The 26,565-nt window shown below is 41.4% G+C and overlaps 1 long non-coding RNA gene across 1 annotated transcript; it reads right to left on the bottom strand.

Moving 5' to 3' along the window:
• Positions 1–20,501: 20,501 nt before the first annotated feature.
• Positions 20,502–26,310, bottom strand: LOC122240428. The gene is made up of 3 exons (XR_006220168.1): positions 23,491–26,310; positions 21,892–22,117; positions 20,502–21,554 (listed from the first exon to the last, which is right to left on the bottom strand). It is a non-coding gene; the product is annotated as an uncharacterized LOC122240428 (long non-coding RNA).
• Positions 26,311–26,565: the final 255 nt, after the last annotated feature.

Raw genomic sequence — 26,565 nt, 5'->3', positions numbered from 1 at the left:
TTTTCTTTTATTTTTATTTATTTTGAGAGAGAGAGAAAGTGGGGGAAGGACAGAGAGAGAGACAGACAGACAGACAGACAGACAGAATCCCAAGCAGGTTCCGCGTTGTCAGCACAGAGCCCCATGTGGGGCTTGAACCCTCAAACTGTGACATCATAACCTGAGCTGAAATCAAAAGTTGGACCCTTAACCGACTGAGCCACCCAGGCACCCCTGTGTCTTACATATTCTAATGATCACAACGTTTTATGACTCAGCAGTGTTGTTCCATGTATCAGTAATTCATTTTTACTGCTCACTAGAATTCCATTGTGTGAATAGACCACAATTTGTATCTTAATTCTCCTGTTGGTGGATATTAGGGTAGTTTCCAGTTTAGGGCTGTTACGTATAAGGCTGCTATGAACATTCTAACAAATGTAATGCTGGGTTTTTCATAAAATGCCTTTATCACATTTTCTTTCTGTTCAGTTTGCTGAAAGTTTCTATAATGAATGCGTGACTTTTATCAAATAAATGCTTTTTCTTGCATTAAGATTATCACTTTTTTCCTTTATTCTGTTAAAGTAGTGAATTATATTGATTAGTTTTTAAATGTGAAACTAACTTTGCATTTCTGGGGTATACCCAATAGTAGGATATATTATTTTCTGTATTACTAGATACCGTTTGCTAATGTTTTGGTAAGGATTTTTGCATCTATGTTCATGAAGAATATTGGTCTGTATTTTTTGTTTCTCGTAATGTCCTTATCTGGTTTTTGTGTCAGGGTTACGTTGATCTCATAAACTGAGCTGTAAAATATTCACTTTTTTTTCTCTTTTCTAAAAGAGTTCGTATAAGACAGATACTACTTCATCCTTAAAGGTTTGATGAATTCACTAGTAGAGCAAACTTGGCTTAGAATTTTCTTACTGGGAAGGTTTCAACTATAAATTATATTTCTTTAACAGATAATGGAACTACATGATTTTCATTACTATATTTTATAAATTATTACATTATCATAAGATATATTATAGGACATAAAATTATATACTAGATTATATAGCTTATTATAATTTTTAATAAGTTTTCTATTTTTATGTGTCAGTATGGGTACTTGTCAAGGAATTTGTTTGCATCTAAGCTGTCAAATTCATTGGCATAAAATTTCTCATATGATTACTCTATTATCCTTTGTCTGAAATATTTGAACTGATATTCCCTTTTTCATTCCTCGTATTGGTAATTTGTGGGGTTTTTTTTCTTGATCAGTCTTGCTAGAGGTATATCAATTTCGTTAATCTTTTCAAAGAGACAACTTTTTATTTTCTCTATTGTTTGTCTGATCTATTTAATTGCTTTCTGTTCTTTCTGGTTTCTGTTCTTATTTTCTCTCTTCTGATTGCTTTGGGTTTACTTTGCTCTTTTTTTCTAGGCTTTTAAAGTAGAAGTTTAGGTCACTGATTTTAAAATGACATTTCTTTTCTAATGAAGTATTTAAAACTATAAATTTTCTTCCATCCCTGCTCTGCCGCATCCCACACATTTTTATAGGTTTTGTTTTCATTATTATCTGGCTTGAAGTATTTTCAATTTTTTCTTGTAATTTCTTTTTGACCCAGGAGTTATTTGGAAGTTGTGTTGCTTGGTTTCTAAAGATTTGAAAATTTTTCATGTATCTTTTTGTTACTAATTTGTAACTTAAAATATATGATCAGAGAACTAACTCTATAATTTAAATCCTTTTAAATTTAATGAAACTTGTTAGATGGCCCAGCACGTACACTATCTTGGTGTGTGATTCACATGTATTTGCAAATAATCTGTATTCCGCAGTTTTTGAGCATAGTGTTCTATAAATGTCAGTAAAACATAGTGTTCATCAGAGCTTCTAGATCCTTACTGAATGTTTTTGTGTATGTTTTCTATCAGGTATTGAGAGAAAGGTGATGAAATGATTGTGGATTTGTCTACTGAGCCCTTTAATTCTGTCAGTTTTTGCTTCATGTATTTTGAAGCTCTGTTATTAGGTATGCACACATTTAGAATTATTACATATTCCTGATAAATTGGCCCTGTTATCAAATGTCCTTGTTTATCTCTGGCAATATTCTTTGCTTTGAACTTTACTATGTCTGATATTAATAAAGCCATCTAGCTTGCTTACAATGAATATTTGCATGGGACATCTTTTTTCATAATTTCATTTCTAACCAATCTGTACCTTTATGCTTAAAGTGTATCTCTTATAAACAACACATAGTTGGATCCTACTTTTATCCAGCTTGATAATCTCTACCTTTTGGTTATCACATGTAGTCCACCTATATTTAATGTAATTATTTATAGCATTGGATTTGACTCTATCATCTTGCTATTTGTGTTCTATTTGATGCGTCTGTCCTTTTTGCTTTTTCCTTCTTTGTTGCCTTCATTTGAATTAAACAAATATTTCTTAGTATCCCATTTTATCTCCTCTATTGGCTTTTACCTGCACCTATTTTATTTTTTAATAAGAACTACAATATACATTGTTAATTATGGTCTTCTATGAATTAAAGTATACTATCTCACATATATGCAGTATACTTATATACTTCCCTTCACTTTCTTCTGCCTTTTCTTCTATTATTAATGTATATTTTACTCATGCATATGTTATAAACTCCCTCATTATTTCTACTTTAAATAGTTAATTGTCTTTTAAATAAATTTATAAATAAGTATGTTATTAATTTACCTGTCTATTCACCATTTCTGGTGTTCTTCATTCCTCCATGTAGCTCCACGTTTCTGATGGTTACTATTTCATTTCAGACTGATGGGCGTATGCTTACAGTTCCTGTGCTGCAGTCTAATGTAATGAATTCTTTCAGCATTTGTTTATATAGAAAGGTCTTCATTTTTAAGGATATTTTTGCTGGACATAGACTTGTAGATTGACAGGTCTTTCCCCCTCCTTTTAGCCCTCTAAATGTTATTCTATGGTCTTCTGGTTTGCAGTGGTTTTGATGAGAAGGTCTTATCCTTATCATCATTTCCCTCTAGGGGATATTTCCCTCCTTCAGGAATTTTGTCGTTGTTCTCAGGCAAGTAGACTATGATATGACTAGATATAGTTTTCTGGTGTTTATGAGATGTTTGAGGCTTTTCAGGAACTACAATTATAAATGTTAGATTTCTTGGTATGGTCCTATGGTCACTGAGGTTGTGCTTATTTTAAAAATTCTTTGAAATTTTTTGCATAATTTCTTTTGATCTGTCTTCAGGTTTGCTGACCTTTTCTTCTGCAGTGTCAAAACTGTAAGCCCATTCAGTGAAGTTTTTATTTCATATATTGTATTTTTCACTCTGACAATTTACACTTCCTTTCATGGCTTCTAAAACCTTGTTTTAATTCTTCTTCGGTTCATACACAATGTCCAACTTTCTTTTAAATCCTTGAATATATTTATAAAAGTTGTTTCAAATCCCAGGGCCATTGATTCCAACATCTCTGTCAACTCTGGATCTGTTTCTATTGACTATTTTTTTCTCCTGAGTATGTATCACATTTTCCTGTTTCTTTGTGTATCGAGTTATTTGTTACCGAGCTTGACTTTTGGGATGTGCTATGTAGTTGAGAGTCTTCCTTTAGTCAGTGTTGAGTTTTGTTCCACCTGGTGGTTACTTTATTTGCAGCTTAGCTTGGTTTTGTGGAGGTTTGGTTTTAGGCTTTGTTAGGGCAGATCTAAAGTTGTCTTACTTTAAGGTTCAAGTGGTATACTCCTAATACTTGATTACTCTGGAATATCAACTAATTGCTGTGGGATTTTACTGAGGTTCACTGTCTGGTTTATCAGAACTGAAATATCTCTGGAATTCCCATTCAGATTGTACCTCACAAATAATTGTTCTCTGTCAGACGTCTTGAAGACTCATCCTAAATATTTATAGCTTGGTACCCAGCCAAGACCCAAGGAGATCCCTATTCAAAATTCGGGGCCTCTCTTCTCTCAGGTGCCCTACACTGAAACTTCCGGCAGCCCCAGCATCCCTGAATTCTGATCTATCTTTTCTCTACCTGGAAAACCACTGTGGTTTGTTTGGGCCCCACTCCTCTGTGCCTTGATTTACAACATAGCCCCAAGCAGATTTTTTTTACATATTGAATTTTTCATAGGGATGAATGGGAAGTTCATCTGTGCATTTTCCTTCTCTCAAAGATTATGCCCCCCTATTTCCTATCATCTAATGCCCACCACAACTCCATATGTTTTGCCCAGCATTATAGTTGCTTAAAGTAAAAGGGAAATCTAATACCTATTTTTCTATTATGGCTGGTACTAGAAGTTGTATCTGGTAAGTTTTTTCTCCTAAGTTTTGCTGTAGAATCCTGGGAGTTTTGTAAATTACTAGGAAAGAAGGGCTAGGAGAACAAGGGGAGGAAGAAGCCCCTAACATTTAGGCTCCAAAATGTCAATACGGGAAGAGCTTAAGAGCAACAATCAGGTTCCAAGGAAGGAACTTGAATTTGCAGATGAATACCACTTTTGCATAAAACATCAAGAAAGAATCTATTGTTTATTTCAAAGAATGGAAGAATGGCTTGTTGATGGAGGAGGTAAAGCTTCTTTAGCCTATTTTAAGACATAACTACTGGGGTGCCTGGATGGCTCAGTTGGTTGGGCATCTGACATCAGTTCAGGTTATGATCTCTCGATTTGTGGGTTCCAGCCCTGTGTTGGACTCTGTGCCGACAGCTTGGAACGCGGAGCCTGGAACGTGCTTTGGATTTTGCATCTCCCTCTCTTTCTCTGGCCCACCCTGCTCACAGTCTGTCTCTCTCAAAACTAAAATAAACACTAAAAAAAAAAAAAAAAAAAAAAAAAAAAAGACATGACTACTAAACACCTGTTTTTCAATGGTATGGAAGGCTGGAGAGTGAAGTAAAATTTCAGTTGATTAAAGAAAATAAAGCAACGTAGTCTTTCTTACACACAGTTTTGGAGAGTAAGTTTCAAATCCTCTAAAGAAACCTTGTCAAGACAATTAGTCAAGTGAGTCTCGGCTGTGGCCATCTGTCATCATGAGATATTTAGTTCCAATCATAAGAATTAAACAAAGAAACCTATAGAAACGTAACCCAGGTGTTCCTATAAACTCTTGAAAATCACACAAGCCATGAATAAGAAGGGTCTTTCTCTCAGTATAAAACTATGAACCATAAACACTGAAAGAATTCCATTTCTCTAGTGTACTTAGATTAATGAAGAAGAAAAAGCAGAACTAATGTCCCTTTTTGATATATATTTATGTATCTGCAACAATTATCTTGTTGATAATTGCAACAAGATACATTTTGTAAGCCATTAACTAAGCATACTCTTCATAATTCATAAAAAATGGTGGGTTTTTTTTTCATGTTTAAAGGAGAAAAATGTCTGTTTGAAGGCATTCAGTCCTGATTATAAGTTTTTGAGCTCCTTGAGAACAAAGAAATCCACTCTGGCTCATTGCAGCAGTAAAAGAGAATTGTAAAGAGAATTAAACAGCTAAAGGTTGCTAAAGGAGGCCCGAAGATGGAGGGGTGGAAGGTGCCAGACACAAGTAGGAACAGTGCCCCCACCTGGGCTACAGAGCTGGTCCAGTGACACCTTCAGAGGCTCCCCGGCTGGGGCTGCCATCACAGTCTGGCACTGGACATTACCACTCCCTCCTCTGTGACTGCACTTCAACAAAGTGGAGGTCTCTGCCTTCCTCCTTGCCAGATGGATTCTGTGCAGAGCTCATCTCTTGCCGTCACCAGCTTCCAAACTAATTCAGAACAGATACGTCTGATCGGTGGGCCCAGATTCCATGGTGACACTCCTGCTACATAGGAAGCTGAGAAACCAGGTTCACCCCAAACACAAGGACAAATTTCATCCATAGCTGCTAAGCATAAGCCAACAAATCAAAGTATGGATAAATACATAAGGAAAGCAAGGAGGAACCTCATAAGTTATTTGGATAAATTCCACTATTATTATTATTTGAGAGAGAGAGAGAGAGAGAGAGAAACAGCACATGCATCAGTTGGGGAGGGGCAGAGGATAGGAAGAGAGAGAATCTTAAGCAGGCTCAATGCCCAGCACAGAGCTCGATGTGGTGCTCAGTCTCACGACCACGGGATCATGACCTGAGCTGAAATCAAGAGTTGGGGATGCTTAACCAACTGAGTCACCCAGGTGCCCCAATTCCCCTATTTAAAAAATCTGAGGAAACAAAGGCACATGGACACGAAGTGACTTATCACACATCTACTCTTTCTCACTGCAGATTCACTTTTCAACTCTCAGGGATGACAACTACCTTGTGTACTCCTGTTTCACACTTCTGCAGAAGATACCTTCAATTGACTAGGATACTCATTTTGGTTGAACCAGATTTGGCCTTACAATTGTCCTCAACACAGCCCCTCGAGCAGCCACAACCACAATTGGCATGAGAAATGAAAAACTATTTGCCCTCCTTGTACAGCGTGAGGCTGACATTCACTCAACAAATTCTTAAATAAATTCATGAATAGAATAAGATTTAGTATAATTAACACCCTTGGAGTCCACAAAAGATATTTGAGGTTATTTGTTAGATGATCTCTTTGAGACTTAATGTTTATTATGCCCAGTTGTCTCTATGCTGGTTACTGGCACAAATTCATCATTTGTTTAGAACTGTTAAAAAACGCCAGGCTGCAACTCATTGTCTTGCCAATAATAGCACCAATATCCCCATTCATTCAGATGAAGAGTTTTCTCTCTTTGCTCTTGTCAAGTGTCCAAGTGGGTGAGACAATGGCTTGGGAGGTTTCTTTCTGGTACAGAAGGCAATAAACACCAAGATGCTGCTCTCCTCCTGTCATTTCCCTTTGGAATTGGGCTGATGGCTACCACTCTCCAGCTTCTGTCACTACTGAAATCCAGTGTGGGTTTCACTATGCTGTATTAGTGTGCATCTAATCCAGATATGAAAATGGACTGGTTTCCTACTTAGATACTTCAGTGCGTGTAATAAAATCTGTATAGAATGGTCACAGGTTTTTGTTTTTTTAAATAAGTTATGGTATTGGATGCAAGTGGCAGAAATTTCAAACTGGCTTAAAAAGCAAAAAAAAAAAAAAAAAGGAATTTTACTGTCTCATTGGCAAAAACATCAAGGAACAGATCCATTTCCTGGGACTAAAACATGGTTACCTCCAGACTTTGCCTTCTTTAGTGTTAGAGCTTGTCCTCAGGCTTCATAAAATAGCTACTGGAAGCTCCAAATTCCTGCTCTGCTAGGCTCAAATCAGTGAAATAGACAACACTTGTTGGTATCTCCTATGTAAGTATTGTTATTCCCTCTAATTCAACAACTGGGTTCATGTGAACATTGGGGAACCAATTACTGTGGCTTGGGTGAGTCAGTGTCCTGATTGGCCACGTCTAGATCACGTGTTGCATCCTGGCTCTGAGGGTGCAACCAGTACTGTTATGCCTAAAAACAGTCAATGTCCACTCTAAGGACATACTCAGACACTGCCCAGCAGGGAAGAGATAGCATGCTCAAAGGGATAATTGAAGAGAGTTTAATGAAGGGACCACAGACGAGATGTGGGCAATGGTAAAGAAATCAACAAGGGATGGAGAAGTGCCCAGAACTATGACCAGTAGGAAACCATTGCCACCCCATTGGACTGAAGGGTTAAGGGAAGGGAGCTGTTGCTGGGATTGGGTGAGAGGCATAGCCCTGGGTATAAACCACCAGAGTGGTGACCACACATAGAGGAACACAGCCATTACCAAAGCATAGCCCAGAAGGGAGGGAGTAGAGACACTAAATTCCTTCATCCTCTCTTTCCATTCCTGACCTCTTTCCAGGGCCTCCCATTGGCCAAACCTAACCAGAAACCAGAGGACAAGGAGCTGGAGTGACAGTCTGCAGAGGCCAGCCTCTTGGCATAGAGAGCAGGGTGGGAAAAGCTGTAGAGTGGATCTGGAGAAGCAAAGAAAAATTGGCACATCTTTTTTCTCTAACCGAGGGGTTAGCAAACTATAGCCCATGGACCAAATCTGGCCCACCACTTATTTCTATAAGTAAAGTTTTATTGGAATACATGCAATAAGCAAACATTTATTTACTTACTGTCTATGGCTATTTATGTGCTGTTTAGCACATCATTCTGTGCCAGAAATTAAGAAATATACCAATTTCGGTGTGGATGTGTTTCCCACACCACCAAGCAATCCTCTGACACCAGCTGGGTGTCCTACCATTCAGTTCAATTCGTACACTATCTACCTGCAGATAGCATCAGGTCCCCCATTTAAAGGCTCAGTGAAAAAGAGACCTTCTCATGGTACCTGGAGGAAAGAGGACAGGACACACTGCAAACTGATGGCCTATGGGCCCTGTCCAGCTGTATATACATTTTTGTTTGGTCTTGCACAGTGTTTGAAAAAAAATTAGTTGTCAACATTTTAAAGTTGAGGTATTTAAAATAGATTTATCAGTTTCTAATGTCCCCGGGAAGATATGGCAACATCTGGCCCTCTTTCCACCATTGCAGTATTTCCTTGGAGAAGAGCTGCTGTGTCTCAGGCTCCTGGGCAGGGTGCTTGCCACTCCTTGTATGCCCTGGTCTCCAGGGGAAGAGGGGGGCACTGCCTGTTTGGTCTTGGCATGGCTGCTTTACTCATTCATGTTATCTGTCAGCGTGGACAGTTTTTGTTTGTGACCTCCAACTATGGAAAACTGCAATAGCTTTCTGCAAATGTTTTAGACTGAGAGAGGAAGAGGCTTCCTCAGTACCACAAAGAAAGAAGTAGCACCCACATGAGGTAGATGGGTCAGGGGGAGTGGAGAGAGCAGCTTTCTAGAATATGGACTTTAGCTCCATGTCAGAATGAATTTTAGACACTTGACTGCTCAGTCCTGAAATTGGACACAGTCATACTCCCATCTGTCAGGGACAATGAAGAAGGGATTCTTCCATTCATTATCTTGGGAACTGGATTCTATCCCCTTTAAAGAATTCTTCAGAATGCTCAGATTTAATACAATTCCTTTTTTTTTCTTAATTTTGGAGAGAGAGTACAAGAGCAGGGGAGAGGAGCAGAAGGAGGGAGGAGAGAGGGGGAGGGAGAGAGGGGGAGGGAGGGAGGGGGAGGGAGAGAGGGGGAGGGAGAGAGGGGGAGGGAGAGAGGGAGGGAGGGGGAGAGAGAGAGAGAGAGAGAGAGAGAGAGAGAGAGAGAGAGAGAGAGAGAGAATATCTTAGGCAGACTCTACACTCAGTGTGAAGCCCAATGCAGGGCTTGATCCCACAACTGTGGAATTGTGACCCGAGCTGAAATCAAGAGTCAGACACTCAACCTACTGAACCACCCAGACTCCTCAATACAACTCTTTTTAACTGGATAACATACCCAAATCAGAAAGTGTTAAAAGGTGCACAGTGGAAAGTCAATCTCCTGCTTCTGTCCCCCAGGCCTCAGCTCCCCTCTGGGAGGCAACCATTGTGCCTTCCTTTTGTACCTTTCCAGAGATGCTCAATGCATATGCACACTTATGCATTTTTCCTTGTATAAGTAATAACTCACTATAAAGAGAGAGAAAGAGAACAGCTTTACAGAGAGACTTCCAGATTTACCAATACACAGGTTTACCAGTCCCCTCCTGGGACTCTTCAAACACACAAATCCAATCATGCGAGTCTCCCGCCTGAAACCCTCCAATGGTTTCCTATGGTCCCTAGATTCTAGGACAAACTCCACTTGTTTCAGCATCTCCTTGGCTCCTAAGGCCCTGTGTGATCTGGATGCTGCCTCCCTTTGGCCATCTCTTCTTGGCAATGTCATCTTCTCTGTTCCAGCCAGGCTGAACTGCCATGCACTTCCTGCTAGGAACCATACCCTCCCTCATGTCTTTAGCACATGTTGTGCCATTGTCAGTATCTTACTTCTGCTTGTCCCCCAGGTGTTCACATATCGAGGCCTTCTCCGATGTCTAGGCAGGCGTCCCTCCACCCTATTCTCTACCAGCATCCCAGGTTGTAACACTCCCTACAGTTTAAGGTAATTGCTTCCACGTTTGCCTGTCTTCCCAGCCAGGCTATAGGAGGGCAGGGACTCCTGTGGCCTTCACTCATCTCTGTGCCCCCAGCATTCAGCACATACCTGGTATAGAGGAGACACTAAAACACAGTCACTGAAGTCATAAGTGAGGATCACTACAAAGGAAAAGAAAGATCACAGGCTTTCCTACTTACACCCCACTCCATGTCTTGGCACAAATATATGTTGGTGGCCGGGTAACTTGCTTTCTCAGAAGCAAGAGAGCATTTTTATGATAAGAACACAAAATCCAAATGTCCATTTTCTGATACTTAAAGAGAAGTCACACTGTATGCGACATGAAATAAGGATTTCCTTTAATCTATCAGCTGCTTAGCTCTGAAAAGCTTTGATCTTCTGACAAATGACTGAATCTGCATTAAACAGCCACTAAATGGATCATCATTTTCTGTGCCCAGAATGATAAACCAACAGATGTCTGGAAAGGGCATTTAAGGAAATGAAAAATGATTTATAATAATATAATGGTGCCAATAATTTAGTGCCCCCAAAGCAATCGTATTTAAGCACTGTTAAAAACAAGACAACAGGCCCAAAACAGAGGTGCCTACGCTGAGCCCCCTATCACCAAACCAAGACTTACAGTTTTAGCTCTCCCAGAAATACAAACTTAACTAATCACGATTCACCTAAACAGTGTTAAATAATCTGCCCGATAGACCCCCGATATCCCCTAAAGGAAAGTAACGTTGCAATGAGCAACCTGATTTTTTTCCTATTTTACCTTCTTTGTTCCTGCTCCCTCTGCCTATGAAAGTCATTCATTTCGTACAGCTCCTCAGGGCTCCTTTCTACCTGCTAGGTTGGATGCAGCCCAATTCAAATTGATTTTTGCTCAGATAAACTCTTAAAATTTTTAATATGTCTCAGTTTATCTTTTAACAGTTCTGGTGTAAGAAAATGGAATGAAAGGAGACGCCCGTCAACCCCCAGGAGGAAGCAAACATGGGTACCTGTTGAGGCCCTGCAGCCCGCTGCCCCAGGAGGGGGTAGGGAAGTGTTTCTCAGATCCTCTGCAGCTTTTGCCTTGGAAGCTTCCAGACTTCTCTGAGCCTTTCTTTCTTTAAACCAGGTCTGACTTAAACTGGACTGAGGTGGAGGCGGCCATTGTGAGGGCTCAGGTGAATCAAATTTTGTTTTAAGGTTGACCAAGCAGGTTAAGCTTACCAAAAGTAACCTTCAAATTACAGTGGCCACAGCTGAGAGCCTTTAACCCAGATCAGCTTATCCATTTACAAGGTGCCCTTCAGATAAAGGGATCTCAGCTAAGCATTCCCCGCAAAGGGTAAAGGGAAATTTTTCTTCCTCTACAGTTTCTGGTGACCAGGATGAGACCCACTGGGACACCCTCTCTCAATCCAGAGCCCACAGACAGGATCCTTGGGAAAACTGGCAGAAGTGGGCAAAAGGCGAGAATTCTTATCCAAGCGACTCTCCCAGATTTCTATGTGTGCTGCCTGGTCAAGAGAAGCTTAGACTTTTGATCAAAGTTAATCGTCTAGAAAAACATTCCTAAGAAGTGTCGTCAACACCTTAATCGGCTGCCTTGGCACAGTCTCAAGGCTGTGGTTTCTACTTTAAGGCTGGAGCAGGAGCAAGCCCTGATCACTGTCCCCTTCTGGGGCGGAAGATAAGTAAGAACCTCCAGCCTCTCTTCCGAGTCAGGGAAATAAAAGGAGCCTGGCTGAGGGAGTTGCATGAATCTGCTTTACATTGTAGTTAGAAAGTGCATTTCCCTCCAGGAGATCATATCCTTTTCTCTGGCCTCCCCGGCCCCACAGTGGGTACGAGGTGAGATAAGAAAACTTGGATCTTCATGGATAGATACTTTGTTCTGTGCTCCAGGGCTCAAGGTCCAGGACCCGGGAAGCCCCTTTGTGTTTGCATCCAATGAGGCAAGAGCAACAACCACAAGACCTGGGTAGAAAGAGCCGCCAAGGGACAGCCACCCCACCCCCACCCATGCCTCCTCTTAAAAAGCTCCTGTCCTGTTAGGAGGAATCAGTGCCTCGGGTCTTATAAGCGTGAGCGGTGTGACCTGACTCTAAAATTTTAGCTGGCCTTCTTTCACCTTCCTGATAATTTTGTCCTGTGGCCCCTTCACCCTTCAAATGAGGCTGTTTTGAGTTTTTGCCTGTGCCGTGGGAACTGAACAGCAGAGGAAAATGGGACCCTCTCCTGACTTTTTCTTTCGAAAGCTAAGCCCTCAAAAGGAGTAACAAGACAACAAAAATCAGAGCATGAACAGCAGATTTGCAAGATCCCATGAGAAGGAAAAAACAATGTTGGGTGGAGGGGACACACCAAGCAGAGAAATCCTGACTGCATGGACGTTTACAGAACTCTGACCAAGGGGAGCCCACGTTTTCTTCCTGGGCGCAGCCTGGGGAGGGGATGAAGCACGAAGATTTAGAGATGTGTGTGTGGAGAAGACTTTGGGTAACCAGGGAGCATGTCTTGGGCCCTGGCCAACTGACCTATGTGTCTGAGCATGGGGAGAAATCAAAAGGGCTCCTCGAGACAGGCTCCCCGAGGTTTTTGTGGCTGAGCAGGACCCAAGAAGGGCACAGCCACCGCCAAAATGAAGGGGGCCCTGGACGATCAGGAATTAGAACAAGGAAGGGTTCAGCGGCACACTGTGCGTACTGACAACTGAACACTGCTGGATGGAGAATCAGACACAAGGAGATGGCCATGGGGGAAGGGAGGGCCCAGCCGAGGGATCCCGGATGCCTTGGCTCCTTCACTCCTGGAGCATGTGGCAGGGGGAACTGAACTGAGATCACATTTCCATCCGCACCCCCATCCCCCAAGAAGATGGAGACTTATGACCTAAATTAAGTTACCTATGTGGGTTGACTGATATCTAATATCCTATTGAGTAGAATTCCATTCTTGGGAAAAAAATAAAGACTGCGTGGATCCACTAAAAAACACTGAAAAGATATACATCCAACATTCACAGTGGTTACCTCTGGGTGGTGACACTACTGGATCTTTTTCTTTCTCCCTCTCTCTTTCCCTCTCTTCTTCCTTCTTTCCTTTTTTCTTTCCTTTTATCTTCTCTCTCTCTTCCAATGTATCTGCTTTTCTAGTTTTTCATAATGAACTATTTTCTAATTTCCTACAATGAATTTATTTTGGTAGGAAAAACATCACAATAAAATAAGAAAAATAAAAAATAATCAGCACTTAGGGTTGATTCCATTTCATTCTAAGGATGAAGGAGATTCCACTGAGGTCTGTTTGGTTTTCATGCTTGCCCCAGGACACGCCAAGGATCTTCTATGTGCTCCAGACTTTTTTCATCCTTCCTCTTCTTCTATACATGCCTGGGATTCTGGTCTTTCTAGAAAACCTCCAAGAATCTTCTTTGTGGAGGAACTCCCATTTGTAACTGCTAAATTTGCTCTTGTCCTTCACATTTTAGGAGTTTGCAGTTCAAAGAGATTCCTTTTAAGGCAATTTCCCACCTTCATCCAAGCAGGACACTGGCTATCTTATTTACCTGTGCTTGAGAGGCTGACATAACACACAGCATTTGATTCTGAGGGCAAAATCTAAATACCATTAAGGGCATTTATCGAGAGGAGGCAATTGCATCAAGTTCCCAACTCCTTGTAATATAGATAAATGGCTAAATTAGTTGTGTTTGGTTTCAATCAGAGAACCTACCACCCTCAGTTTCATATGAACATCTGATAAGAAATTAAATTAACCATACAATGTGAACTATATGTGGCATACGTACATTTCTAATTATGGCCTGGAATCCCCATGGCAGTCAGCAGACTTCTGGGGTAACCCAGTCCCTGAATCACTTTGTGAGAACTCAGAAAATGAACATTCATTTAAAGCTTGGCCTATGGCTGGGCAAGCAAATTTATTGCCACCCTCCCCCCGCCCCCACCAAATCATATTTGCTCTGGTTTTGAAGTTCTAGGCTGAAAGAATTTTGCATTTCCCATGCCATTAATTACTATTCACCTCACCCCCTACATATGGAATAATTAGAAGAAGATTCAGGGTGAATCTTTGATGGCCTTCAATATCTAGAAGCTGTAAGAAGGTGCTTTCTATCTGATGATGTGGTATGTCAGAGACCTGACTCCTTCCCCCTGACATCCATGTCTATTGCTTCTACCTGCATATTTCCTGCATGAAAACAACTTTTCTCCATCTTCACGGACATTCCCCCAGGCCAAGCATGGGTACTGCCATCTCAGCTTCCCATCTGGTCTTCAGAAAGTGCCATCCTTCTTCAATACAAGTACAATCCTGCCCTTATCTCTTCCAAAGCTCTGCAATCGATCCCCATTGCTCTTAGGGTAAAATCTCAACTCTCTCCTGGCTTTCAAGGCTTTTCATTAGAGCTTGCAGACCAGAAGCCTGTGGGATGGTAGGTTTTGCCTGGCTCACACAGTGCTTTTATAGATTTCAAGTGAAGCCAATGTTTATAATTTTGAAAACTTTGTGTACAAATCAAAATGGAAGGCTTCCCTTGGAAGATCAGGGCATCTGGTAACGCTGGGCACATGCTCTCACATGGAAAGAACTGTCTGGAGCTGAGGAGAGTCTCCCTGGTGGATCCAGCTCTCCCAGTCTGCACCACCCTGTTATAGTTCTTCCTATGGGTCTCTGAGGTTACCTGTCCGATGCTCTGGATGGGTAAGCTCTGTGTGACTGACCCCCTGACACTCTCCTGCTTCATCTCTCACTGCTCTCTCTTCATGCCTGCCTGATGAAGGCGGACTAACTTGTCTCAGTCTCCCCCTCCCCATCCCACCCTCCCCTACACACGATCCAGGCTCTCTCTCACCCCAGTGTGGCTGTGCTTTTCCGTCTACACACCCCACCCCAAGCCACCTTGGGGATGTCTAACTCCAACTCATTCTTCAGGTCTCAGTTTAAATGTGCCTTTCTTAGGAATGTCTGCCCTGACCTCACCTCCCCAGACCCAACCCCAAGTCACATTTTAATTGACCCTCCTAAGAGTCCCCTCTTGTGTAGAGCCTGAATTTGATGCTCAGCAATATGTGCTGCCTGGACACCTGGTGAAATTGGGAGGGCCTCGACTGGCCCACCTGCAAGCTCCCCTCCCCACTCTGCTGCTACAGACGAACGACTCTCCTTACCCAATGGCCCAGGTATAGTTCCTGCCTCTCTCTGACTAGTGGGTTTCAGTTCCCTGCCTCCTCATGGAACTATTCAAACAAGCCAATCACATCTCCTTGCGGGAACCAAGGGCACCCCACCTTCTCAATACTATGAATCTTGCCACTCACAGCCCTGAAGATTCACTCTGTCTCCTAGTGCAACGTTTTTGTGGCCTTGTATGGCATGTAGTGTCCTCCTCCCCCAGGCTGTGAGTATATGTGACTTACAAACTGCTGTTGACCTCACCTGTCCAGTGTTGAGTGGCATGTATTCAGCTATCCTTATAGTCCTAAGTTGGGATTCCCCCCCTTCAACAACAGACAATGAAAACAGCCCACAGAGACCATCACTACTTGCTCACTTACCTTCGCCCCGCCCTCAGACCATACACTCCAGGGACCAGGGGAACAAGCACGGGTAAACTGTTCACCTCCAAATCCCCAGTACCTAGCACAGAGCTTGGCATACAGCAGGTACTCCGTAACTCTCGTCGGAACTGTCCAGCAGGGTGGTGAGGACCTTATCAGTGGAATATTCAGCCAGAATGCAGGAGACGAGCATCTTTCAGAGACTGCAGAAGAGGTTTGGGCTGGCTGACAATGCACTTCTCAACTCCTAGGAGCCTGCAATTCCAGCAGTCTGTCACTTTGTTTCTTCGGATTCATGCTATTCCTTGTTTTGCCAAATAAGACGCAGTAGAAAACCGACCGTTTTTCACCACGAAACAAAGCTCTCAGTTTTCAAGATGCGCTAATGTTAAACAGCCTTCATTTTCAAGAATTAGGGACCCAGTTCAATGAGCAGACCATTACTATGCAAAATATGAAGAAGCTACAGAATTGAATGCTATTTGTTCTGAAGAGCACTATCACAGCCCCTGGGTGTTTACTGGGGGGGGGAAAAACCCTACCATCTGCAGATGGTTTAGCAGCAAATTTATACCATTTCCATGTGTTAGTAATGCAGTTCTAGAAATGAATCTAATCAAAGGGTTGTTTTAGCAGCGAGGATGTTCTCACTTAAATCCAGAAAACCATTTCCGTCATTTCCAGATTTTTAAAGATCAGAACCCAGCTGAGTTTGTGTAATATGCCATTTAAACATCTTGGAAATTAATGTACATATGAAAATAGTAGCAACACCAATGGGTTATCATCGAGCATTGTAAAACATCGTCTTGTAACATTATGGTACTTCAGAGAGGATATATTCACCATTTAAATTTTAAGAGTGTTCCACTGCTCTTTCTTTCATTTATTGAGTTAAAACCCAAACTATTTCAGAGGCATAAATTTTGCATATTTTAGAGTTATAAATTTTGCAACTTAGGCAAAATTTATGCCCATCAGGCCAATCAGAGGAGAGGCTGGTAATGCTTCATTTTAGGTTATGCCCGCACATGAAACTAATTGGTCTTAAGTTCAATTCATAATTTGATGAAACCTTTTTTGCTCAAGAAAATCTTAGTTTTGGACCAACTATCCCAGGGGTGATGTCAAATAGAGACAAATTGCCAGAACAAACCCCTGCTCTCCAAGGGAGACAAAGGAGTGAAGTGGTTCTGAGCTTAGGCCTTAGATTTCATAACCCTGAGTTCTAATCTTGACTCTGCCACTTATTAGCTGACAGTTTGAACACCCCCAACCTTGTTATCTTAAAATGGCAACAACAGGAATACTTACATCATGGTGATACTGAGAAGGTTAAAGGTGAAAATTCATATAAACGCTTAATCATAGCTACCGGCACATCAAAAGCATTCTTTAAATATTAACTATTATCATTATTATAGATCAGCTTCACAAAATGTCCCAGCAATGAAATCTTTCACAGTTTGATTCTGCAACTGGCTACTGGAATCTAGAATTTGCCTCTTGGATTGCCATTGCCATTGGCTCCCCACCAGTTCCCATAGTTTGAATAATGAATACATGACTGCGCCAGTTCCCTGAAGGGAAAAAGCCAAGGAAAAATAGGGATGGAAATTGGTATTATAGACAATAATATGAAATCAGGAAGCGACATTATCTTTGAAGCCATTACATGAATCAAAAGCGCAGCCAAGGCATCAATCTTTCCAGGTAAAGAGATCATTCATTATCGCACAGAAAGTGGCTGGCAGCAAATTTCCTTTCATCTAGGAACATCAGCCCCAATTATGTGTTGTCCCCAATTATGTATGTCGTGCCGTGACTGGGCTTGGCCATTTGGAATCCAAGACACAAAGCCAAGAGACTGCAGTGACAGTGGGCAGCTTGAGTAGTTTCGATTTTCCACAACTGGACTGTTTTCCCATGAGACTTGACATGGAAAAGTAGGCCTTGGCAGTGGCATATTGTACCCCTGTCTTCAATGCCTATCCTATAGCTCTGATTTTCTGTAGCACCAACACATGTCACTTTGGACATTGGTTAAGTAGGATAGACAAGACTGTCCTACCTAATTCAGGAAAGGATGATCATTTTCACCCGGATAGAACCAATTAAGCACAGCATTCTGAGGATTATTTCACCACCACTTACTTGTAGGAAGGCAGGTAAGAATATTCTTCATCACCTCCAAAGAGACAAGTACTTAATGTGAAAGGGACACACAATTTTTTATTATGACATTCGTATCTAAATTGTTACAGGTTAACATGATCTACATGCATAACTTGAAAATATACAAACATACTCTGGGCAGGAATCATGGTTATCTTCTTACTCACCGTTGTACACTTAGAATCTAGCTCAGTCCCTGAAACATAGTGTGTATTCATGAATATTTAATGAATGAATAAATGGGGAAGTGAATATGTATGAGCTCCTTCAGTTTTGTGCCTCTGTCTGAGATCTCTTTCTACCTTTGTCCATTCAGTAAACTTCTACTCATCCTAAAATTTTCTGCTCAGTTGCCATTCATGCTGTGAAATCATTCCTTTCATTTCATGTAGGGGAAGTCCGCTTTGTGTCTTCTGCCACAGTCTCCTGTACATACCTCCGTGTCAAGGTTTCTATATGCAAACAACAAAACCCACTCTGGCTGGTTCAAGCAGAAAGAGATTTGTTAAAGGATATTGGGGGGGTGGGCAGATGGACTCACAGAATTTGGAGGAGAGATCAAGAACCAGGTCTCAATACTACCTAACCAGAAATAATAGCCAGGGAAGAACCTGATCACACTAGCTGCTTGGGGAAGTCATGGCAGCTACTGCTTCTGATCCTTAGCACTAATCACCCAAAGTGTCCTGAGGAGACAGGCATGGCTGGCTACAGCCACCTCAGAACTGGACACCTCTACCCTCGTCTCATCAGAATATTCAACCTCCATGTATAAGGCTGCCTCCTCATGTTGATCATTTCTGCCGCCACTTGTACTAGAACATGTCATTGGAAGAACGCAGGCCACATGCCTGAACTCCAGCTACAAGTGGTCTATGAAATGTTAAGTTTCAGTTTTCCAGTCTGCGTAGCAGAGAAAGGCAAGCTAGAACGTGTTGAGTGAGCCATCCAACTATATGCACCATGCTTTCTAGCACCACTGTCTCCTCCACTTGGTATGAGTTCCTTAAAATCTGAGAGGAAAAAAATACAAGCACCATGAAGGATCAGTGCAGAAAATCCAACATCTGACCCATTGGAGATCCAAAAAGAGAACACAGAGAAAAGGGAGAGAAAGAAATAATACCAATGTATTTCCCAAGATGAAGGATAAGAGTTTTTCCACTGAACGGTGTGCATTTTAAAGGATCCCCTCCTGGACACATCTCCAAGAAATTTCAGAGCTCTAAAGATAAAGAAAATATCCTAAAATTTCAGAGAGAGAAAGAAGTCATCTAAAAATGGCCAAGAAAGAAACAGACGGGTACAACAACACCACATGCTGAAAGAAAATGGTCTTTGACTTGAATTCTAGCCCAGAAAAAATGTCATTAAATAATAATGGCAGAATAGATTTTTTTTATATGCAGAAAGTTTATCTCCTATCCACTGTTCACTTGGGAGTTACTAGAGAAGATGTGAGGAACTAAATCTAGAAAGAGGAAGTCATAAGATCCAGGGGATGGTGTGTCCAATTTAGAGGAGAATGGGAGGGAAGGAAAAACCAGCTAATTATCAGTCCCAGGAGACAATCAGTCTAAATCAGAGGAGGTAAATGGAGAGTGCCAAGAGAAGGTCTCTGGGGAAGAATAGTCTAAAAAGTAGCTACTATGCTGGAGACATTTTAGGAACATAAGCATATGAAAGAGGCAGAAAATTTAAAAATTAAGTCAATTAGAAATTCCAGGAAAAATTTAAAAACTATTACATGATTATTATCATAGCACATTACTCTTCCTCCAGAAAGATAATACTGTAAAGTTTGTTTAATGATTTTTAATTTTTAAAACCAACGAAGAGCATGCTCAGCAAAGACTATAAATATAATGACTCTTGTTAGTGTAAAGCTGCCAATTCAGATGAGAGATGTAGGAAGGGAGGAGAGGTTATGGGAAGGAAAGGGTGACCATGTACTAATAATATCTTACAAATCTAGGAGTGTAGTACCCAGCATCCTTACCCCCATCTTCTAAAATACCACCTCAATTTTCCTTTGGGTCATTTCTCCTCCTCAACCAACACATGCAGTCTTAATGAGAATGTCAATCCACACGTTTGGGTGGGCATGTGGCCCAGTATAAGCCATTCAGACTTTCTCTTCCTGGTAAATTAAGAATGGCCATTAATTCACATTGGGTGGTGTCTTAAAGAGACAGTGCATCAATTCTCAAAACAACCCTAGATTCCCAGAACAACCCCTAATCGTTACTTTGCTGAAGCTTCACTCTTCAGCCTCTTTGATTCTATGGGTGTCTGTCCTCCTCATTAACCCTCAATCCAATTTTTGCATGAATTAGGAAGAATTGGCTTCAGCTGATAAGATATGATAAGATAAATAGAAATTCAGTTGTAGTGTTTTAAATTACAAAAGCTGGAACTGAAAATAGTAATGTGAATATATAAAGGGTCATAGGATTAGAGAAGGGATCCAGTGAGCAAAACTCTCACATCTTAATAAGAAGTCAATGTAAAATGTGTAAAGCTGATAAATCATGAAAGGGCAATATAGCAAATTAGCAATAACCACCACAATAAAACTAAATAAATAAATAAGTAAAACTTTAAAATTTAAAAGGAGAAATGGTTTCTGGACAAAAAGGACCAGGTAGGGAGAAATAGGGCAAGAGACTATTTCTTTTTATTATAAACTCATCTTAATTTTTCCCTCTGTATACGCATTAACTGATAAAATTTTGACCATTAAAGAGGTGGGGGGAAAAGATTGTTGGTCTATCTATAGTGTAGAATGTTCAGAATTTCAAAGCCTTCTTCTCAAAATAGGCAGAAATCCACCCCTGGAAGCTGTTCTGGGCACTGGCATATTATATAAGAGCTGTGTCTCAGATTCTGAGGGCGGAACAACAGTGCCCCCATTGGTGGATCACCATGGGTCTCTTGGACCGGGGGAGGGCTGTTGCCTCCTCTGAATGCCCTCACCTGTGGACCCCCACAGGTGGACCCCTCACCTGTGTGACCCCCTCATGTGGACCACGTCAAGCATGTCTGCCTTTTCTCCACATGCCCTTGTCAAGCTTAGAGTAGTTGGCACAGGACTTGAATACTTTAGGTTGTTCTCTGCCCATCTCCTTAGCCAACTTTCACCCTGCTTTCCTGGAAAATCAGAATTAGTCTTATCTCTACTCTCAAGGGATTAGAAAAACATCATCTCCATATCTTAAGACCAAGTGATTTGTTTTGAATGTGAGGCACAGTTTTTACTGTTCTTGTATGGCATTTTACTGATAAGACAGGAAAAATCTTGATAGTGAAGGTGCGGAGATGGCACTTTTCCCGGGGTTAAATTAGGGGAAATCAGAAACTTCAAGGTGTGTTTGTTTTTCTTCAGTGAGTGAAGCTCTGGAGGTGATTTAAGCCATGCAGGGAGATTGTTAGGCAGGATAGACCCTGTGACAGTAGATGAGAGAGAGGGAGAATCCCACAGTTCTCTGGTTAACCATCCTAAAGAGGAGGATTAATGTTGCAATATTAGCATTCAGTTCAATTGTCAACAATGACCTGAGTTATAACAGGAGGCAAAAGGTGGCCACATGCACCCTTTCCCCATCTTCCCATTCCTGTGCCTTTGGATGAGAGTGACCATCTCCCCTTTTCCACATCCCTCTGCCATGCTGATCCTCAGTCTGAAAGATGGTGACTGTTCAGAGGAGAGGAATGAAGGAATCTGAGGCTGGAAGATCTGAGGGAAGGAAGGAGATCAATTAGAAGTTTTCAGGCTGCAGAAAGAGTGGAGTCAAGTGAAGAATTACTCACATTTTTAATTAATTAATTAACTAATTAATTAAAAATTTAAATGTTTACTGTATTTTTGAGAGAAAAAAACAGATCACAAGCAGGGGAGGAGCAGAGAGAGACAGAGAGAGAGGGTGATTAAGAATGTGAAACAGGCTTCAGGCTCCAAGCTGTCAGCACAGAGCCTGATGCAGGGCTCGAAATCACAGAGTGTGAGATCATTACCTGAGCCAAAGCCAGCGCTTAACCAACTGAGCCACCTAGGCACCCCAAGAATTACTCACATTTTAAAGGCAAGCTGCTCTGTACCTTCAGCATGTCACTGAGTCATATCTGGGAATTCCCAGAGGTGTCTCATATGTGCTCATGACCAGTCCCCCTCATCCTCTGCTTTGGTTCTCTTGTTAAAGTGTTTGCTTCCTTGGCTCAACTAGGAATTAGAAGATGGAATGATGATTCTGCCCCATAAGAAAAATGGATGTAATCACTGCATGTCAGAAGGAATATGCCCTGTAAAACCAAGATACTATGGTCATTATCACAGTGTAGTGTCTTGGACAGTACTAGGAAGTGCTGATACCAATAAATTGACCTTATAAAATTTACCCACCATATCATTTGGGCATATCACTGGGACATTCCAATCCCAACCTTATAGACCAATATTGGCCTATTGGCACAAACTTATATGTCAATGGCACTATTTAACAAGCTATAATGAACTATTACAGTGACTATAAACTCAGTTGAAATGATTTCTGTTCAAATTCTGGCTCCAATATTTACCATCTGTGTAACTCTGTAGGGATAGGTCTAGATTTTGTAGGGCCTAAAGTTTGTATAATCTGGGGAGCTCTTTAAGAAAAATAATACAAATGCATGAATTCAAAATCAATAGCAGGTCTTGTAAAAGACTTATGTGAGAGGCTTGAGCTTAAGCTTTATTAGCTTTAGGTCATGGTAGACCTGCCTCTATGTAGACCTTGCCTCTGGGAAAAGTTACCTGATCATTCTGAATCACAGTATCATCACCTATAACATCAGGATAATAATCATTACTTCATAAGATATATATATATATATATATATATATATATATATATATATAGTACAAGATATCTTGTATTGAAAGTCAGCATTCTAGAACTCAAAAATTGGTCACTTGTTATGAATATCCAAATGTAGAGAGGCCATATATTGTCATGATTAGATTGAAACTTTTCCTTTTCCTGAATTCTGATTAATTGTATATGTATATAGACAGATCCCCATGAATGTAGGGACAAGATGATAATCAGTCAATAACATAAATTCTCAGAAGTAACACCAAAGTATTGCAGTGCAGCAGGCATCATCAGATGGGATCTTGGCAAGGACAAGGAAAACAGTTGGAGGACCAAGGCAGGTAGCATGAAATGCTGTAGGTTTGAACGTTGACAAAGACTTTGCCCCACTTGCCACATCACCCTTTTGGAAAAGTGTTTCAACAAACACAACTTCATTTAAGCCCTCATGGCGTCTATGGTGGGCAGAGCAATGGCAATGACCACTCTTCAGAGGGCCTTCCTTGGCCAGCTCATACCACAGCCCACTTTCCAGAGCAGCCAAGAATCAAGCCTCCACCTTCATCATCACTTATTGTCTCCCAAATGTCAGATGTTGTGGTAAGTATTTTACCCGTGTTTTCTCATTTAATCCTTTATGTGCCATTACTTTCATTTGACGTTGAACCACTGGACCTGAGGTTCAATATCTTGCCAAGGACTTGCAACTATTAAGTGTCTAAGTACCTATGAAAGTTTTGAGCATTTTTATAACTATGTTAACAGATTTGGAACCCACTTGAGAACCCTGAGAAGGTTTGGGACCCATGGAGAAATTACCTAAGAGCCCCGGGCTGCCTCTGGAACTGAATCTGTATCCTCTATAGGAGAATATGTTCCTCTCAAGGATTGACATGCATAACATCATCAAGGCTGCAGGTGGATTTGGTTGTTTCTGGTCTATGTCCTATTTATCTCTGTATTGCTGTTGTCAAGTGCAGTTGCCGCCTAAAGGTTGTAAGATGAGCAAGTGAATGAATATTTTGGTCATGTGACAAATGAGAAGTATGGCTAGGACACCTAGGTCTCTGGACTCCTAGCCAAGGTCCTATTACTCTTAACTCTGCTGCCCCCTCTCTATGCAGATTTGGCTGCTGTAACAAAAAGATCCAAAATACAATGGCTTAAACAACACAGAAGGTTATATCCTTCTTATGTAAAAGTTCATGTAGTCATTTCAAGAGAGAAAGAGGTGAGGAAAAGCAAACCCCTCCCTTGTGTTCACCTAACCAGGAAGCTTCATGTCACTTCCAGACACATTTTACTTGCCAAACTAGTCACGTGACCACATCTGGCCACATGGAATGCTGGGAAATGGAGCCCTTATGCCCATCTAAAATTTCTACTAACATAAAAGGCAGGGGAATGGTAGTCTTGGCCAGAGGGGCGAGCCACTATGTGCAGTGGGAAAAGCACTAAGGTGTAGCGGGGCTTCCTCATTTGCAAAATACAATAATAAATATGACTACCCTGAGGCTCCGTGTTTTCAACTCTAAATAAAACAACAGTAGTAATCCATTTAGTGAGTATGTTCTATGCTCTAGGTGCTATGCCGTATACTTGTTTTATATATGTAATTTAATTCAATCCCTCTAAGCCCAGCATCCTTTTCATCCCCTTTGTTTTAGAGATAAGGAAACTAAGCCTCAGAGAAGTTAAGGAACTTGCTCAAGGTGTCACAGTGACAAAACCAGAGCAGGGCTCACTAACTCCAAAGCCCCACGCGTGAATCCCCTCTGCACAACCCTAGAATGGAGATTGTCTCAGTGATATATCTACCCTGCACAGTTGTCACCAGCATGAAAGGTGACATGACAGATGGAGTGCACAGTTGGGCCTCTTTCCCCAAGGAGGGCAGTGTGCCACTCTGGGGCTTCAGGCTTCCTTGCCTGTATTGAGTAAAGAAGCTGGCTCCAGAATGGGGACTGTCCAGAAACAGTCCATGGTTGCTGGAGACAGGCTGGAGCCGAGAGGAAGAGGAATCCAGGTTTGAGGAGAGAAGAGGGAAAAGCAATAAACTGAAAAATCACAGCTCTGCAGGCAATGGAATGTATTACTCAGAGATTAAAATGTCACAAGGAGTACACGTCAGCTCCAGACCTTGGAAAATGTTTTTTCCATCATAATTACTTCTTGCCACCAACACAGGACTATTTCCTTTTCTGGGGAGGAGATTGCCCAACTTGATGTCTTTCTAGCTTTCTGCAGACCTCAGAAGTTGTTGCTTAAGTCTATTCATAGTATTAACAATGGCCAACGCCAATGGGTGCTTACCATGTACAAGCTACTCACAGCTTATGAATCCTTCAATAACCCTGTGAGATGGATACTATTCACTTCACCCCCATCTTGCAGATGAGGAAACTGAAGCACAGAGATGTTAGCTAATGGTTAATGGCAAACCAGCGAACCTCATACAGGTGGTGAGAGGAGAGTCAGTATTTGAACCCAGCTCATCTGTTTAGGGGTAGGATCTTAAACACTCTCGGAAACTTCCTTCTCACAGCCCAATTCTGTTTGTGGGAAAGTGGGAAACAACACAAGTCCTCCCAGAAAGAACCTGGCAAGTTGTTTCTTTTTTTCCTCTTTCACATTAAGGCACAGTATGAGCCAAAAATCTAAGGCACGGAGCAAGAAATGTCAAATCCAACCCCAGTAGCAATTAGTAAACTAAATTAAAGTTCACATGCAATGGGATATATACTAGTTGACCTTTAAAAATGATGTTGTAGAAGGATGTTGTTAAGTTGGTGAGGTCATAACCAGTTTGTACGATGGGATTTGCATATAAAAGAAGCTTCTACACACACACACACACACACACACACACACACACACACACAAACACCTAAAAGCTTATATACTGAATCATTGCCAGTCCTTTTACCTGAGTAGCAAGATTTTGTACAAACTTGTTCATCTGATATCCCTCCATCCCATTTCCACCAAGATCCCTATAGGAGCTCTCAAAGCGATGATTCAAGTTCCAGCTTTTTTGAACTTGAAATTCTCAGGCTTGTGCTTAAAACCACCTGAAAAACAAGTTCAGTGACCCTGACCTCCCTCCCAACCAAAATCGACACTACTTCCTTTCTCTTTTCCTTCTGAAACAAACTCGTAGAAGTTTTGGACAGCAGTACAAAGAATTATCTTTCTCCTAAAAATTTGGTAGAAAATTGCCAATCTGATGGCACATCGCCCCTGAATGAGTAGGTAATTCCTTCAATCAAGGACATTGTCCTGTGTAACCCAGTTCAACCATCAAAGTTAGGAAATAAACATTGATATACCACTACAATCTGACCCTCAAATGGGGATTTGAGTTGCACCAAGTGTCCCAGTCATGTCCTTTATGGCAAAACAAACCAGTCCAGAACCAAGTTACAGTTGGTTGTGTCTTGTCTCCTTCAGTCTGGAATAGTTTCTTAGTCCTTTCTTGGTCCTTCATGACCCCTGAAATTTTCTGAAGATGTCAAAGTCACTTATAGGGTGTCCCTCAGTTTGGGTCTGTCCGTGTGCTATGACTTTGTTAAATGAACATATGTTAAGTGTAGCACAGGGTGCCAGATGGTAAGCCACAAGAGAAATTGGAATAGAGGTTTATTACTCACAGGTCCTGCACGAAGTACACGGCAAACCTTGAGGGTCCACACTGCGGGGTCAAGGTAGAGTACAGAGACAGAGAGAGAGAGAGAGACAACCTTGATCATATGCCTTTCTCAGAGTCCATGGGTGCAATGCCAATGGGTTCCCTAGTTAGGGCCATATTGATCCAGCCAATCCAAACCAGTGGGCAGATACCAGGCACCCCAACTCCTCAGGTCTTAGGTTTGGTGGGAAACCCACACTATAAGG

The sequence above is a fragment of the Panthera tigris genome, chromosome B4 (genome assembly GCF_018350195.1).
Source record: "Panthera tigris isolate Pti1 chromosome B4, P.tigris_Pti1_mat1.1, whole genome shotgun sequence".
NCBI lineage: Eukaryota > Metazoa > Chordata > Mammalia > Carnivora > Felidae > Panthera > Panthera tigris.
The sequence above is the reverse complement of the archived record's forward strand: the minus strand, read 5'-3'. Positions and strand labels throughout refer to the sequence as shown.